The sequence below is a fragment of the Eumetopias jubatus genome, unplaced genomic scaffold (assembly GCF_037043125.1).
Source record: "Eumetopias jubatus isolate StellerSeaLion01/CBP00866 unplaced genomic scaffold, mEumJub1_p1.0 scaffold_7, whole genome shotgun sequence".
Taxonomy (NCBI): Eukaryota; Metazoa; Chordata; class Mammalia; order Carnivora; family Otariidae; genus Eumetopias; species Eumetopias jubatus.
In genome coordinates this window covers 92,895,923-92,913,479 of record NW_028274813.1, presented here as the reverse complement: position 1 = coordinate 92,913,479, position 17,557 = coordinate 92,895,923, and the positions used below count along the sequence as shown (strand labels likewise).

General features: G+C 38.7%; 1 protein-coding gene across 4 annotated transcripts in view; it reads right to left on the bottom strand.

Annotated features, from left to right (window-relative positions):
• The window catches only part of TMOD3 (tropomodulin 3), a 100,545-nt gene that overhangs the window by 70,320 nt on the left and 12,668 nt on the right, over window positions 1–17,557 (bottom strand). The window contains exon 1 of one of the 4 annotated variants that reach the window (XM_028099934.2): window positions 9,222–9,398. The exons of the other annotated variants lie outside the window; for them this stretch is intronic. The gene's annotated coding sequence lies outside the window, so the exon portion shown is untranslated. Of the gene's footprint in view, window positions 1–9,221; window positions 9,399–17,557 lie in introns of those variants that run through there. 4 annotated transcript variants of the gene reach the window in all.

Below are 17,557 nucleotides of genomic sequence, written 5' to 3'. Positions count from 1 at the left end.
CTTACGAAGTACCTTCAGAGTATATTTTCTCAATTAAAAATAATACACTCTGGGGCGCCTGGTGGCTCAGTTGGTTAAGCAACTGCCTTCGGCTCAGGTCATGATCCTGACGTCCCAGGATCGAGTCCCGCATAGGGCTCCCTGCTCAGCAAGGAGTCTGCTTCTCCCTCTCACCGTCCTCCCTCTCATGCTCTCTCTCTCAAATAAATAAAACCTTTAAAAAAAAATAAAAAATAATACACTCTGCAGAGAAGATTCAATAGAAGGTATAAACACTTTCAAATATATTAACCATCAAATGCAATTTTAAAGAAAGTAGCAGGCAATTTTAGGGGGGAAAATAAAAATTAGGAATATTTGGAAAAAACAGTCCTTTCATAAAAATGCCAATGACATGGTATTTGAGACAGATTAGGGTAAGAAATTGATAAAAGTATATGAACACATACCAAGAGTAATTATTTAGCATATGCTGTTTTTTAATGCTTAGGCAGTCATTATAAAAAAGTTTTTAATGTGGTTGGATAGAACTTATTTTTGAGATTTACAGTATATAATAAAGCCAATCTCTTAGTCAATAAATATTTCTAAAAAAATACTAATTATTTTGAGCATCCTCTTCCTTCACTCTCAAAAGTGTTCCAGTATAGGCCATAAATTCAATAGTCATCCTACCAGTAAGGCACTATAATGGACAATATGACAGGACTGAGATATTAGAGGCTAAGGCAATGTTGTGTCACCCAGGTTCTATAGGTTTGGAACACAACAGTCCTTGGAATTGACTAAATAGCTTCCTCCAACAGATTGCTCTTTATCTCAGAGTAAACTCTGTCACATATAGATTGTTTATAGTATGGCTTATAGAATAATAAAATGAACACCCACGAATGCATTGTCCAGCTTCAGAAAGAGAAAATTGCAAGGACTCACATGTTCCCCTTTCCAGTTGCATCTCCTTCCCCCAGTGAAGTAGCTACTGGACTGTATTTTGAATTAACCATTCTCTTGCTTTCTCTACAGTTTTACATTACATGTACATGTCCTTAACAGATTTAGGTTTGTTCTTTTTTTGCACTTTATACAAATGGACTCCCATAGCATATATCTTTTGGTGACTTGCTCTTTTCACTCAACATTGTTTTGAGTTCATGCTTAAAGCTGTACTTCTTTCATTTTTGTATAGTATTTCACTGTATAAATGAACACTTGACTGAACCTGTAGTCTTTCCCCTCTGTTTTTCTGCTATAAACAATCTTGTTACCTATTTCCTGGTATACATGCGCAAGAGTTTCTTCAAGTTATTGAAACCTAGGAATGGAATGGCTGGGGAAAGGGTATGGTAATACTCAACTTTACTAGGTAATGTTAAACTATTTTCAAAGTGGTTCTATCAATTTACATTCCTAGAAAATTCAGTCCATGACAATTCATGTTGCTCATCCTTGCTAACAGGTTAGCTGTTAGCTAATTGTTGGTCTTAATGGTTCCTTATCTATGTTGCCATTATCCTTGTATATGCCTCCATTTTAACCACAGATTATATACCTAAGTATCTTCAAAACTTAAGGGTATAACTGATATTTATCAACAATGGTAAGAGATGGTTTCCCAAAGAAGCAGATAGAATAATTTACTACTGAATGGTGGTAACATAACTAAAGAAGTCAGTAAGCATGCAGGTGTAAGAAAATGGGGGTCATCAAGCAAGATCTGGCCGTGTTCATTAAGCACAAGGGAGGCACGGTGTCCTGACCAGCAGATGTGACTGGCTCACTCCCATTGCAATTACAGTGCTGGTAAGGAGAAGCAGCATCAGGCAACCAAAGCCTGATGTCATTTGACATTTCCATCACCCAATTACTTCCCTTTATTCTTCTCCATGATCACCAAGTAATCTTCTCATTAAAACTTGGCTATTCACACAGCTTTCCTCACTGTAAATTACTAAACTGGTATTTTGGCTTATGTACCAATGTACTTTTAAGATATTAGGTACCTACTAGTGCTGAGATCAGGTCTCTATAAAAGTAAAGCTGAGGACCACCATGTGAAATCCTAAGCATGGACTGGCTGGCCAGCAACTCCTAAAGATACCTATCTCATGTCAAACCAACAGTAACACTGTCTTAGAAGTCCTCATTCGTCTGTCTTCCTTGCTAGACACTGTAAGCCCCTGAAGAGCAGACATTCCCTCCTATTATCCCATTCCTTCTGGGCTGCCATCACCAGGGACAGTACCTGATAGTAGGTAATTAAGCCAAATTTGACTGAATTGGATCATATATCGTCTCCCTTTCCCTTTTTTGGTAGTTCCCTCTTCCTCGCCAGATATCTAGTGGCCCTCTTGCTCCCTAACTCTACTCTCCTTATCGCAATTAAAAAAGCACTGATAATTAGTCTTTGATACTTCTGTTAATCCTGTGCAGCCTCTGCATTACTCATCTTCTCTTCCCTCAGTGTCAACCCATTTTGGCTTGATATTCAGAGTTCTCCACTGTCTAATCTTCCCCAGTTAAAACAGAACACATTTGATTGTCAGTCATCAGAGCTCTGGAATTAAATATAAACCCTGATGAAAATTTGATTTTCTTTTGGGTAAAGAAATGAGTTTCCTTCTCAGGAGGCACCAAGCCTCACTCTTCAGCCTACTAGGCTCAAGACTGTCTGTCTTTTCCTCACTGGCTTCTCCTAGGACCCCTGGGTACTGAACCAAGCTGACCTACCATATCATAAAGTTTTCTCTCAAGATCCCAGATGAATATTTGTTTTCCAATATATGTGCTGTTCATTCAACAAATATTTTTGAGCATCCTCTGTACGAGGAATTGACTTGTTCCAGACAACAGGCATATACAGTATACAACACAGAAAAGTTCCTTGCTCTAATTTATTTTGAAGGTGGCATACAGACAAAAAATGACAAACAAAGGAACAAGATAATATCAGATAGCAATAGATACTAGAGGAAAAACCCCAGGACAGTTTGCTATGGGGGAGATGAAGGCCGGGAAGGTTACTGTAAGTGGTTCAGAAAGACTGTTCTGACTTTTGAGCCAGGACCAAAAGGTCCCTACCAGCTCTCCCAGTCTAGGACTCTGCTATCTAGGTGGTAAACAACAGCTGTAGGGTTATAGCTGTGGAGACGGAGAGAAGTGGATAAATGTGTGACATATTTTGGAAGCAAAGCTAAAAGGACTTGGGCACAGATTGGTTCTAAGGGTAAGAACAAAAGATGCACTAAGGGATACAAAAGATGCACTAAGGGATGAGTCCTACGTTAATTTCAGTTAGTATTTAGTATTATTTTTTTGTTTCATACCTATATTTTCTGAGAGCTTAATATGGCCCTACAGCACCTCTATTTCTCAGTCTGGTTTTAAAAAAAGTTTCTTGGTTAGTATTTTCATAATGGCTTTTGAGATCCACACTGTGAACTGTTCTAATATGACTACCATTGAACAAATTTTTGAACAATTTTTGGACCAATTTTTGAATAATAATAAACCAATGAACTAAACAAACAAACCAACTGCAAATTACTAAATACAACAATGGCTGGCTATGGCCTTTAATACATTTTTATGCTAAACTAAGGCACATGTCTTTGTTAATACCATTTCTGGTATCATCTTTTGCAAAGAGCTAAATCTAAAAAGTGAAACAAGCAAATAATTTGTCATGATTTTTTAAAAATGTTACCCAATTACTCTTTCTAATTTATTTTCTTTTTTTTTTTTTTTAAAGTTTTTATTTATTTGAGAGAGAGAGAGAGAATGAGAGATAGAAAGCACGAGAGGGAAGAGGGTTAGAGGGAGAAGCAGACTCCCTGCTGAGCAGGAAGCCCGATGTGGGATTCGATCCCGGGACTCCAGGATCATGACCTGAGCCGAAGGCAGTTGCTTAACCAACTGAGCCACCCAGGCACCCTCTAATTTATTTTCTTTCCAATATTTTCCATTAGGGGCACCTAAGTGGCTGGGGTCCTGGGATCAAACCCTACATCAGGCTCCCTGCTCAGCAGAGAGTCTGCTTCTCTCTTTCCCTCTGCCCTCCCCTCCACTTGTGTTCTCTCTCTCTCTCTCTCTCAAATAAATAAATAAAATCTTAAACAAAAAACCCAAAATAGTCATTTCAATATTTTCCATGCTTAGAGTCAAACTGCTAAAGAAGAGATGGTCATGAATTTGGCACCCAGAAATCATAGTGATTTTAAGATCTGCACAGCTACCCTTCCAACACCTAGTCTCTGACCTCTCTTCTGATGGTTCAGTCCTCCGCCCTACCTCAGTCCCACAATTCCATGGTTGTAACCTAATCCTTATCATTACCAATAATAGTACCATCCACTACTCTCAACAACTTTGATCCTCTCTGTCTCTGAACTCCACTGGCAAACCCCAACCCTGGTTAAAACTCTCTTCCTACTCCTCCCCTGCACAGGGTGGCAGATCAAGTGGGAGAAAAACACACACACTGAGCGGCCATATTTAAAATTTATAAAGAATACTGCCTAGTAATCCTATGGCATGTCCCTAGTCCAGTCATTCTCCCACTCTTATATGACTATTTTGTCTCTTTTTCTCCCTCAAACCTTTAATATTTCTTATTGCTCGCTCTCACACAAGGACCTAATCCTAGTATTTCACTGAGACTGTAGAAACAATCATAAAAGGACAGACATCTAAGCTCCCACTGCTACACTTACCAGCCTACCTACATCTATATACTCCTATACTCTACCTTCCTTTTTGCCCTTTTTTAAGATTTTATTTATTTATTTGTCAGAGAAAGAGAGAGAGAGCACAAGCAGGGGGAGGAACAGAGGGAGAGGGAGAAGCAGGCTCCCCGCTGAGTAAGGAGCCCGACGTGGGGCTCAATCCCAGGACCCTGGGACCATGACCTGAGCTGAAGGCAGACGCTTAACGACTGAGCCACCCAGGCGCCCCTCCATAGTCTTATCTAAAGCCAATCTCACCTCTTGTGACCACATTCCACCTTCTCCTTTATACATGATTGCTCCAGTAATTGTGACCCTTCTTTACTGGATCATGCCCATGAGCATAGACTGTAATATATTCCCCAAATCAAAAACAAACTTTCCTTTGACTTCATATCCCCCTCCAGATACTACCTTACTTCTTGGTTCCTCTTTACAGAAAACTCCTTAGGGCACCTGGGGGCTCAGTAGGTTAAGTGTCTGCCTTCAGCTCAGGTTATGATCCCAGGGTCCTGGCGTCTAACTCTGCGTTGGGCTCCCTGCTCAGTGGGGAGTCTGCTATTCCCTCTGCCCCTCCCCTCATTCATGCTCTCTGTCCCTCTCGCTAATAAATAAATAAAATCTTAAAAAAAAAGAAAAACCCAACTCCTTGAAAGAAAAATTCAGGATCCCTAGCCCTCTCCCTCTTAAACCTTCTTCAATCTAGCTTTTGTCCTCAGCATTCACTCCACCCCAACTGATCTGATTAGCAATAATAATCTGCACAATGCCAAATCCAAGTGTCAGTTCTTACCCCTCATCTTATGGGACCTATACCATCTGACCACAGATCATTCCTTTTGTCCTGGGGATAAAGGATAAAAGGAATGGGGACATGCCCCGGGGACATTATTATTTCTTGGTTGCCCTTTACCTCTTTGGTTGTCCCATCTCATTCTCCTCTACTGGTTCCTGCTCATCTTTTCTATCTTCAAATGTGGGAGGATCCCCAGGACTTAGCTCTTCAGACAGCTTCTTTCTCTACTCACTGCCCATGTGATTCAGACATTGACAGTTCTTGGATTTGTATCTTCAATCTGGACCTCTCTCCTGAATGCCAGAGTTAGAAATATTTCTAATTTTCTTCCCTATACCTGCTCTAACTATATTTTTTACCTTTTAATAAATGGTATCTCCATTCTTCTAGTTGGCTGGGCCAAAAATCTTGGTGTTCACTTTGACTACTCTCACACTCTTACATCTGATCCATCAAGCAAATCCTGTGGCTCTAACTTGCAAACGTCACCTCACACCACCTCCACTGCTTCCACTGGCTCAAGTCCTCATTCCTGACGTGCCTTTGTGATAGCCTCCGACCTGGGGACTACATTCCCACTCTAATGCCCGTACGGGTTATAGTCTATCTCCTGCAAAGGTGCCAGAACCATCTTGTTCTTTTTAACTGAAGTTTTTATTGTGATAATTATAGATTCACATGTAAGTCATAATAGAGGGATCCCTGTACACTGTCCAGTCCCCCCCGCAAGTGGTAACATTTTGCAAAACTACAGTACACCACCATACTGACATTTATACAGTCTGCTGATCTTACTTTGATGCCCCCAGTTTTACAGGTACTCATCTGTGTTTGTGGAGGAGGAGAGGTCCATACAATGCTATCACCTTGTAGGTTTGTATATCCACCACCACAGTCAAGATACTGAATAGTTTCCACACAAGAAGTCCTCGTGTTACCGTTTATAACCACACCTGCCTCCTTCTCTAACCCCTGGCCAACTACTGATCTGCTTCTATTTCTAAAATTTTGTTTCAAAAGTGTTATATATATATATATATATATATAGGATCATATAATATGCAACTTTAAGAACTGACATCATTAAACACATATCTCTAGACATTCATTCAAGTTGCTCTATCAATAGTTCATTCCTTTTTATTGTATTCCATGGTATGTACGTACTATAGTTTAACCATTTGGACGTTGAAAACCATCAGGGATGATTCCAGTTCTTGACTATTACAAATAAAGTGTCAGTAAACATTCGTGCACAGGTTTTTGTGTGATAACTAGTCAGATCGCATTAATTCTACGGCTCACAATCTTCTAATGGCATCTCATCTAAATGAGAATAAAAGCCAAATGGTCCACAAGGCCCTACATGATCTCCCTGCAAGCCCCAACTCATTTCCAACCATTCTACCCCTTGCTTACCGCACATGATGTTTTTGCTTTTCCTCCAACAAACTGGGCACATGCTTGCCACCTTAGGGCCTTTGCACTTAATGTTCCTCCTGCCTCACACACTCTTCCCTAACACACCTAAATAACCTGCTCCCTCACTTCCTTAAGGTCTCTGCTTAAATGTCAACTAATTAGAGAAGTTTTCTGTTTATTATATATAAAAAATGAACCCCACAGGCCCCCCCAGTGCTGCACGAGAAAACCTCTTCTTACCCCGTATTTCCCTCTATATTACCTGACATTACATATTTATTGAATCAATGTCTGTATCCTGTCACTAAAATCTAAGTTATATTCAAGCAAAGACTTTGTTTTCTTCACTCCTGCATCCTCAACAGAGCAGATTGTGGCACATGCTAAGTAATAAAAAAATAGCCAATATAATTAATTTCAATGCTAACAGTAAATTTACAAAAGCCATATAGGTTAACCTGGAGTCCAGGTACATGGGTGGCTCAGTCAGGTTCCCGGGATTGCGCCCCGCATCAGGCTCCCTGCTCAGGGGGGAGCCTGCTTCTCCCTCTCCTGCTCTCCCTGCTTGTGCTCTCTCTCAAATAAATAAAATCTTAAAAAAAAAAAAACCTAAAAAAAGAAGAAAAATCAAGAAATGCTTCTTTCTTTTTTACACTAAACATTAATAGGAAACTTAACAACCTCGATTAATATGGCTCACTCCATATTCTTAAGTTTTTCATGTTAAATTGCTAGGCCTAGGTTCTTCAAAATTTGCCTTTTTTTTTTTTAAAGTTGTATTTATTTAAGTAGTCTCTACATCCAACATGGAGCTCAAACTCATGACCCCAAAATCAAGAGTCCCATATTCTCCCAACTGAGCCAGCCAGATGTCCCCCAAATTTGCCTTTTTAAACACACACACACACACACACACACACACACACACACACACACACACACATCCAGCATGACTAAACTAAAAAATGATGACAATGCCAAGTGTTGACAAGGACGTGAAGCAAATGAAACTCTCATAAGTTGCTAGTGGAATGCAAATGGATTCAATCACTTTGGAGAATAATCTGGCAGTATCTACTAGAACTAAACATACTCGTACCATAATAACACAGCAATTTCATAAGTCCAAGGGATATTAGTGTTTGTTAATAAAATAATATATACAAAAATGTTTTTAATGCAGCTTTATTCATAGTATCCCCAAACTAGAAATGATGCAAACGTCCATTACAATGAAAATACACAAATGAATTGTGGTACAGTCATAAAATAGAACACTCATAGTAATAAAGTTCTGGATGTGTAAAAACATGAGTAAACTTAACATGTATTATGTTGAAAGGAATATAAAAAACTAGACATGAAATACATACTGCATGCTTTTATGTATATGAAATGCAAGAACAGGCAAAAATAATCCATGGGGATGGAAATCAGAACAGCTATTGGGGGTTACTGATTAGGTACGGACGTTAGAGAACATCCTGAGGTGATGAAAATGGTTATACCTTAAACTGGGTGATAGTTACACAAGTTTATACACACGCATAAAATTTATTAAGCTGCCCACTTAAAATTTTCTTCCTTTACTGTAAGTTATACCTCAAAAATTTAAATATACACTTGCTTTGTGCAAGTAATTGCATGTATTTGATGTTGAGAATTAACGTTCCCACAGACTGATTTTTCTGTAGCCATGGTAACAAGTAGTCATCAAAAAACCCAAAACCAAAACCAAGGATTTGCCTTTGCAAGCCAATCAATCACCGTCAGCTTCTCACTTCTGAAAGTCAGCCAATCAGGAAGAGACTCACTTCAGTAAACACTCCTCAGTGCCAACTAATCAACAGACTCACCCAAATAATCGTGCTTCTCTGTATGATGTCATTTGGTCTTGGAAAATTTTGCCAGTCCCGGAATTCCACACTTTCCCAAAACCCTATATAAAAAATCGGTCTCCTTGCTCAGGCTATACGTAGCCAGCATAGCTTTCCCTTATCATAATTAAGTATTGTTCAGCTTTGTCTTCTTGTTTCAGATACTGACTACTGACTGATAGTCTCATTATCCTTTCCTGCTAAAGAAACTCCTAGTCATTACATATGTTTATTTTAAATAAAAGTATTTCAATGTTGATACACAGTAGATAATAGTTAGGATCAAAATATTCCCTCTAGATAAATACCCATCTCATCATTTGAACTGGATTATAGCTCACCATCCAATAATTTCATAAGTATCTGCTTCAATTTTCGTTTAAAAAAAATTCAAATCAATATTACCTTTTTTTATGAACCTGGCTTCAGAATTAATCCAGAAACAATTTTAAAGTAAGTTAACTCCATCTGGAGATTTTAACATTTAAAGCATCTAAAATGCTCTCTTATTTAATGCTAGAGTTTCATCTCTGCTGGTTTGAGGACCATTCTCTTTGATGGAGAAGGCTGAAGTAAAAGAAAGTCATCTATTCATTCCTGGCATTATCAAAGCAGAGGCTGAGTATGAATATCTGTCCGGGACAGTGCGCAGCAGCTTCCTCAACTTCAAGGGAGTTTAAAAGTCTCATAAGATCATTTCCTTTTTATGAGCTTATGGTTCTAGATAACACTAATTATAACCAAAACATGTCCTTTGGGTCCGCTGCATCCAAAGCACTATGCACACAGTGTTTACCTTCTAAAAAGTAAAACTATTTTATTTTAGTTATATATATAATATTACTTTTATAGCAAATAAAACATTTTTAAAAGAGAAAAAAAATGGATGCCAAATCCATCCTTCTGTTCACTACATCTTTTATACAATGAAGCCTAAAAGACAGTACAGTAAATAATTTTGTGGAGTTTCTGGGATGCTATGGTTGACACAGATGAGGGCACATCTGAGTGAGGTAGCTGCTTTGCACACAGAAGTTTGAGAAAATGGTAGCTGATTATTCTGTGTAAAAATTCCATGGAAATGAACCAACCCACATGAGATTAGTAAGTAGCCCCATCTTTCCTGCCATTGCTATTGACACTATCCCGAATTTTTAAAAAAGAGATCTACAGATCTCAAAAGCATAAAGAAAGAAAATAAAATCTGAAGTCTGAAAGCAACCGGAAAAACTTGTTAGGGCCAGAAAAAAGAAGAGATTTAATTACAAGCAGGTCACTTAGGGCATCCTCAAAGTAGAAAGCAGCCAGCTAATTTCTGTGACTATTACAAGAAAATACTTCACAGGTTACTCATACCACTTCAAAAACAACCTCTCAACAAAATTACTGGGAGACTTTGTGGCTCCCATGTACCCCACTTCCTTCTCTGGCTCAAAGCAGCCAAACCAGCTCCCAGTCCTGGCCCACCTCCTCTCTTTTTATACTTCTTGGTGTTGTTGTGGCATCAGAGATACAAGGCAAGGTCAGAGAGGAACCTGCTCTGGGCACACCACTGACGAATGCCAAAACAGCGACACCCTTAGCACACCCAGTTTCTCAGAACCAAATGTTTTTCAAGTCTTCTCCTTCTCCTTTTTGGTTTAATAGATTGGGTAGGCTAGGAAATGAAGCTTTTTTAAAAAATTGCTGCAAATTCAAAAAATCTTAAAATAGCAATTACATATATGAACAAGTCTCTCGGGGTAAGAAGGTTACAGAGCTCTTTATCTTTTTTCTTTTTTTTTTTTTTTTTTAAGATTTTCTTTATTTATTCATGAGAGAGAGAGGGAGAGAGAGAGAGAGAAGCAGGCTCCCAAGGAGCAGGAGGCCCGATGCGGGACTCGATCCCAGGACCCTGGGATCATGACCTGAGCCGAAGGCAGATGCTTAACCATCTGAGCCACCCAGGCGCCCCAGAGCTCTTTATCTTTGCTGGTTAACCTAAAAGAGCCTTCCCACAGTCATACTGTGGACAAAACCAAATACGAGGTGAGGTAGCATGCGGGAAGCTTAACAGTGCTCAGCCATCAATCAAAATGCTGAATCCATTCCAAGGATATAATGGAGAGACCAACGTGAGGAGCTTTCTCTTTCTCTCCCAAAGGGAAGTATCGCTATGACTCATTCTTCCTCTAGCAAGAATTTTCCTAATCCACCAAGTTAGTAAGCACTGAACTATATACAAAATCTTAAAATAAACTAGGCTAGGTCTAAAAGAAATCATGCTGAGAGCAAGCTTAATTTCATGCAGTGAACAAAAGGTGAATGGTAACATCTTTCCTCAATTTCATCCCTTCTGAATTTCCTGGGCTTCAGACCAGAATCGTGTATTTCTTCATTCTGAAAAGCTCTCCTTTTTCAACCTTACCAACTGCTGCATCTTCAAATCAGTATATATTTGTATACATTTATGAAGTGCCTATTATATTTAATGTACTGTCCGGGGGAAGGGGGAATACTGAACCGGAAGGGTAGGACAAGGGGAGAGAAAGGGACCATGGGAACAAGAGGAAAAGAATTTGAGAAAATTTAAAGAACAGATTCTTGGTTTTTTCTCCCTGCTTTATAAATGCTTCCCAAACTGGAGTTTAAAACATCACAGGAATCAAAAATGGTACAAACAGGGCACAGAGACTATAATAATCAATTGTAGATTTAATGTGAAATGTAGGTACATACTTAATAGTTTCAATTTTCTTTTGATAAACTGTTGTTCTCTCTCAATTTTCAAACGAGGCGACCAGCAAAGTTGGGTATACAGCAAAAGTAAATCTGATTCCCCCTCAGACCTGACCTCGCCACCAGAGTATAGCCCAAGCGGCACGCTGAAAAGAACCCATCACTGGGATGTCTCTTCTCTTTCTCCGCTCCCCCTTTTCTTCGATGGGTATGCAGAACCCTATCCTCCAGCAATGCTATCTATCAACAACTCTGCCACAATAAAGATTGAAGCAAATCGCTGTTAAACTGAAAATAGGTTTATATAGAAAAATATACTTCCAAATGAGGTAACTATCCTGGGAGAAATCAACAAAATGTGCCTAGATGAAGATATACATGATGGTTGTTAGCCATACCTGCACACCTGCTGATCAACAGTTAATAAGGCATCAAAATATTTTGTATGAAAGCTGCCCCAGCCTTCTACAGACTGTAAAAAGGTAAGGTTTTGGTAAAGCATGGGAGAAAGTGCTCTAAGGGATTACCATAACTAATTTAAACCACCAAAACAAACCCATTAGTTGTGGGAAATGTCAAAGAGAATATTTTTTATATGAAGAGTTCCCAAATCAATGTTTTAAAAAATACTAATGTACACAGGAGAGCCTGCTGGGTGGCTCAGTGGTCGGGTGTCTGCCTTCAGCTCAGGTCACAATCCCGGGGTCCTGGGATCCAGCCCCGCATCAGCAGGGAGCCTGCTTCTCCCTCTCCCACTCCCCCTGCTTGTGTTCCCTCTCTGTGTGTCTCTCTCTGTCAAATAAATAAAATCTTTAATAACAACAAAAAATACTAATGTACACACAGTATATAGTTACTACTGTTATTTTTATTGTATTATTCGTAATTGTGAAATAACGCACTATCTTGACCAAAATGCCAAGCATTACAGTAGACAAATGTCTAAAATAAAAAGTTCTTAAAGTATCTTCCTATCCTGCCTCATGCTGCTAGTGTTTTAATCCTTCATGACCAGGTTTTGTTTTGAACCACTGATCTTCAAATAAAATTCATTCTTTCTAAATAAAATTCTACTTTTCCCTCCTTTTTGGGGAGGGTGGGTCTAATTGATTATAATGGGGATAAGATAGTATGAAGTTTTAAAAATTTAATGGGAAAGCCTTGAGTCTTAAATGAAAATTCTCAATTTTAGCTAAACTACATAACTCAAGCCCCTTTTCTCTGCTAGAAATAAGAACAATCGTCTCTATCTTTAGACTGCCTGATGAATACTTCTGAGTCTTTTCTGAAGATACAACAAACTGTGACAAACTTAAGTGCCCGACAGAATTCAATTCAAGGAGGAAAAACGACAATAAAAAAATCCAGAAGGAATACCAGAATCCTTAGGGAGAAAACACCTAGCAATTAGCTCCTAGCACTGAACTGGTCCTAAGAGCTCTGTGACTATGAGCAAGTCACTTCACTTCTCAGTTTGCTTGGGTAGATGAGGAACAACTAAATTATGGCTTCAGTTCTGACAATGGACTCATCCACGTGCACAGCGGACACTGCAAATCAAACAGCCTTTTCCCAGGGGAGCAAAGACTCCGCCTCAGTCCTTAAGCAGCCACTACCAACAGATGAGAAGTGGCAAAAGGATGAAGCCTGTTCACTTTATCCCTGGGCTCAAGGGCCTCCAGTTTCTTCTAGCTCTAATAGTCTATCATCTTAAGGAAACCCTATTTAACTCAACCTTGGAAAAAAATAGTAACTTGCCCTCATCACTGCCAAGCTGAACAATCTATAATAGGAAGGAAATAGATGAAAGCTGAATCATGCTAGATAAGCACAAAAACAATAAAGTAAAATATTTCAGGAAAGGGACTTGAAAAACCAGAAAAACCAGAACAGATAGATTAAACAACAAAAAAAGTAAATAATGAATTCAAACATGGGCCAATGTTGTGTAATAGAGAAAAAGAAGTTAAAGTGGAATGACCATATTAATCAATGCTTTCCTGAAAAGTCACCAAATAAAGCAAATTTCTACCATTTCCTATTTTCCTGAAATAAAATAGAAATGGTTTATGAAAATATGTATTCCCAACACATCATAAATTATAGGAATGAATGCAAAAAAATTTAATTGCAAAATATAAATTTTATTAATACAGTAAAAATACTAAAGTAGCACATTCATTTCGCCTTGCTCTTTATTTCATTTTCTCTTTTTAAATTTAAAAGTATCTAACTATTGTCTCTATTTTTATTAAATTTTAAAACCAAGACACTCAAGAGTAGGGCAGTACTGGAAGATAATATGAAAGACTTAAGAGTAAGGAAAATAGATTTGGAATTTAGGAAAGAGACCTTTGGGAAACATGCTTCATAAAGGCTTCAGTTTCAGATGGTGATATTCTAAGGAATTTTAGAGATGTCACCCAACCCCATTATTCACATACATCCATTCCTCAAATGTGCTCCATTTTTCTCTTTTAGCACAAGAAACTGAAAGGGTTGGGGTGCCTGGGTGGCTCAGTCAGTTAAGCATCTGCCTTCAGTTCAGGTCATGATCCCGGGGTCCTGGAATTGAGCAAGCCCGTGTATTGCAGGTTCCCTGCTGAGTGGGAAGTCTGCTTCTCCCTCTGCCCCTCCCCCTGCTTATGCGCGTGCGCTCTCTCTCTCTAATAAATAAAATCTTAAGAAAAAAAGAAAGAAAAGAAAATGTAAGGGTTAACAAATGACTCCTAAGATCCTTCCAGATCTAAGAGTCTAGGATCACTCAAATTTTAAAAATAGGTGCCTTGGGAATAACTCTAGAAAGAGTCACAAGAACCAAAGACAAATTGGAAAGCTAAAGACACAGGGAAAGTCACTCTCTCTATGTATAACCAGCGGTCACTGGTCTCTTTTATGTTTCATATGCATTTATTTTATTTTTAATTTAAAGAACTATCGTTTGTTGCATTGTGATGCTGTATATGAAAAAACAGTAACAAACACTGTCTTTGACTTTTGAATTATGCATGCTACACCCAAAAATAGCAAAAGCACTTTGGTGGAAAAGCAAAACAACAAAAAGCATTAGCCACCAGAGTCCTAGTAAAAGAATTTTAGAATGTTAAGTAAGAAAAAAACCTAACCATCTATGCGACCAATAGTAAAACCATTTTAAGAGAGTTTTAGGATGTTTTTTCCTTCTCCCTAAAGAAACATCAAGAGAAATAACCAACTTCTGAAGTTCTGCTCAGGCCTTCAAAGCCTTGTGTATCTGGACCCTGCCCCTTCCCAGGAACAATTCCAACACCTAGTGAAATTTCTGGATCCTTATAAAGAGAGGAAGTAAAAACAATGCTTTACCAAGCCCTCTTTCCCAGGGACAAGCAAACTCCAAGCTCTTGTTTTCCCGCTCTAATGATCTTGCTTACAGTCACCTGATTATGCTTCCCTTAACAGAGCTTTTACATTTCATTCCTTTGCTTAGAATTTTTGATTTGTTAGGTGTATTTTAACAGGTTCTCAGGTAATTTTGATAAAACTCCACCTTCCTACTTTCACTAAGAATTACTAGGAATCCTCTGCTCTAACCTGGCTGGCTTCCCCAGGGTCCCATAAGTAAGTTCACTACACCCCTTTACCTCATTTGTTTCCCACAGTGGTGTGTACTTCTCTTCCGATGATCTTCCATAGCCCCATTCTCAAATTTCACTTCTCCATTCTATCCAAATTCTGTACACGCTTCAAACACTAGCTGAAGTCCGTCCTCTCCAAAGGGAGGTCTTCCTAGCTCTTCCAACCCTACTTGGTCTCTTTTCTACTCTGAAGATCAACAATGCTCAGGGTGCGCCACACCATTTAGCCCCAATATTTGCCATTGATTCAGGTGTCTGGTGCCCTGACCGGTACGAATGCATGCTCCTCCAGACCATGCCTCACTCCTATATGGTGAAGATATTTCATACACCTTCAGAGAAACGGCGCACTTGTGACTTTTAGAGATACCGCCGGTTTTACTCTAATTTATTTCAGGAGGCTGGGGACATACCAAGCTTTGCTATAGCCATTAAATTAATTTTCAGACTAACATGGAAAAGCAGTTACAATGTTTGAAAAGGCACATGTCTACAATATGCATAATGTGTCTTGATGTCTCAAAGGGGAGATGGAGACTACAGAACCAAAGAGATTGCAGATCCTGGAGTTAGCGTATAATTCTCTTCAGGTGGAGAATATTAAGAGAGAATGAGTTTCATCAGTCAACAGTCAGGCAAAAAGGAGCCATTCTTCAAGAAAATGGCACTACCCCCACCCCAACCTTGACCCTGAGTCCCAAGTGTAGAGAACCTCATTCTTAACAAGTTACTATAATATTTAAAATGAATAACTGAAGCAATAACCAACAGACGTGATACTTGTAAGTAACCACATGGCAGCCAGGAGCAACATCCACACATCCCACGTAAGTGATCTTGGGAAAAAGGGAAAAGGGCAAGTTGACTATCATCTTCTAGACCAGAGAAAGCACTGAAGAGTTTTTGATAGGAAAAGTTATTTGGTATTACTGAATTGTACATTTAAAATGGATGAATTTTATGGTATGTAAATTATGCTTCAATAAAACTGTTTAAAACAGATTCGATGACTTGAGCTGGAGTATCTACATGTGGTGAAGCATCCAAGAGTCCAGGAAGGAGAGGGTATCACAGGTTTTCATTGGGGTTTTAAGACAGAAGGCAAAAAACCCTGTTATAAAAACTGAAATTTTTCATGATACTAAGATAGGAGAGTTCCCTATAAATAATAAAAACTACAAAAAGAAAACCTCTGAAAAATACTTACACACATACTATAAAAACCAAACCACATAAAACTAATGAAATAATGAGGACCAGACGGCTAATGGGAATAGTTCCTGGGAATGGAAAATGGAAGGGAGTGGGGAGGAAAAGAAAAACTAATATTTAAGACTGATGATAGCTTTAAAAAAAAAAAGCAGAACTGATGAAAGAAGGGAAGTCTTAGAAATCATTGCTATTGGCCAAGAAGCTTGGTTACTATCGTCAGGGTCATAAGGTTTGCCTTGGCACAGGCTCTTTTAAAAGGGGCTGATGGACAGTTTTCCTATAATAGCAGACAAGGGAATCGAGAGAGCCACACAGAAGTAAAGGCAATTTAATGCAGGGAAGAAGAGGTTACTTAGAGGAACCGAAACAAAAGTTCAGGATAATATTTCTCAAATTGACTGTTATAATACCAACTGAAAAAAAAATATATATATATAAAGATTTTATTTATTCATGTGAGAGAGACAGAGACAGCATACAAGCAGGGGGAGAGGCAGGCTCCCTGCTGAGCCAGCCAGCTAGGAGCCCGATGTGGGGCTTGATCCCAGGACCTGGAGATCATGACCTGAGCCGAAGGCATATGCCTAACCATCTGAGCCACCCAAACGCCCCTGAAATATATTTTTAAGTGATAGAATAAGATGGTATCTTACATCTTAAAAACATATTTCTTTCATTTACCTGAGTTTCTCAAATTAACAAGGAATCCAGATGCCATATTCTGATATAATGGGGGCAGAAAAAAAAAAAGGAATCAACTTTTATCTGCATATCTATTATATGCCAGGTACTTTACCATATACATCTCCTCATATTAATTCTGCAAAATATTACTATCCCCATTTCATAAACGAAGAAACTGAGGCTCAGACAATAAAGTGCCTGCCCAAGGGTATATAACTTCTTTCTCAACAGTGGATGTGAGATTTGAACCTTACCCCAAAATCCATGCTTTTTACACTACATAACACTGCCTCTAGAAAAATACTCACTTTCTACCATGGTTTTACTTTTATGTTACAACACACTACACATTAACAGAAACAAATTACTGAAGTGACAGTAACTGGCAACAAGAAGCCACAGCTGGAGGCAAAAGAGAAGGATAAACTATAAAATAACTAAAATACGAAAGTGTGGAACAATTTAATGCAATTGCCAACAGCCTATAAACGTCAACAACCTCAGAAGGCAAGT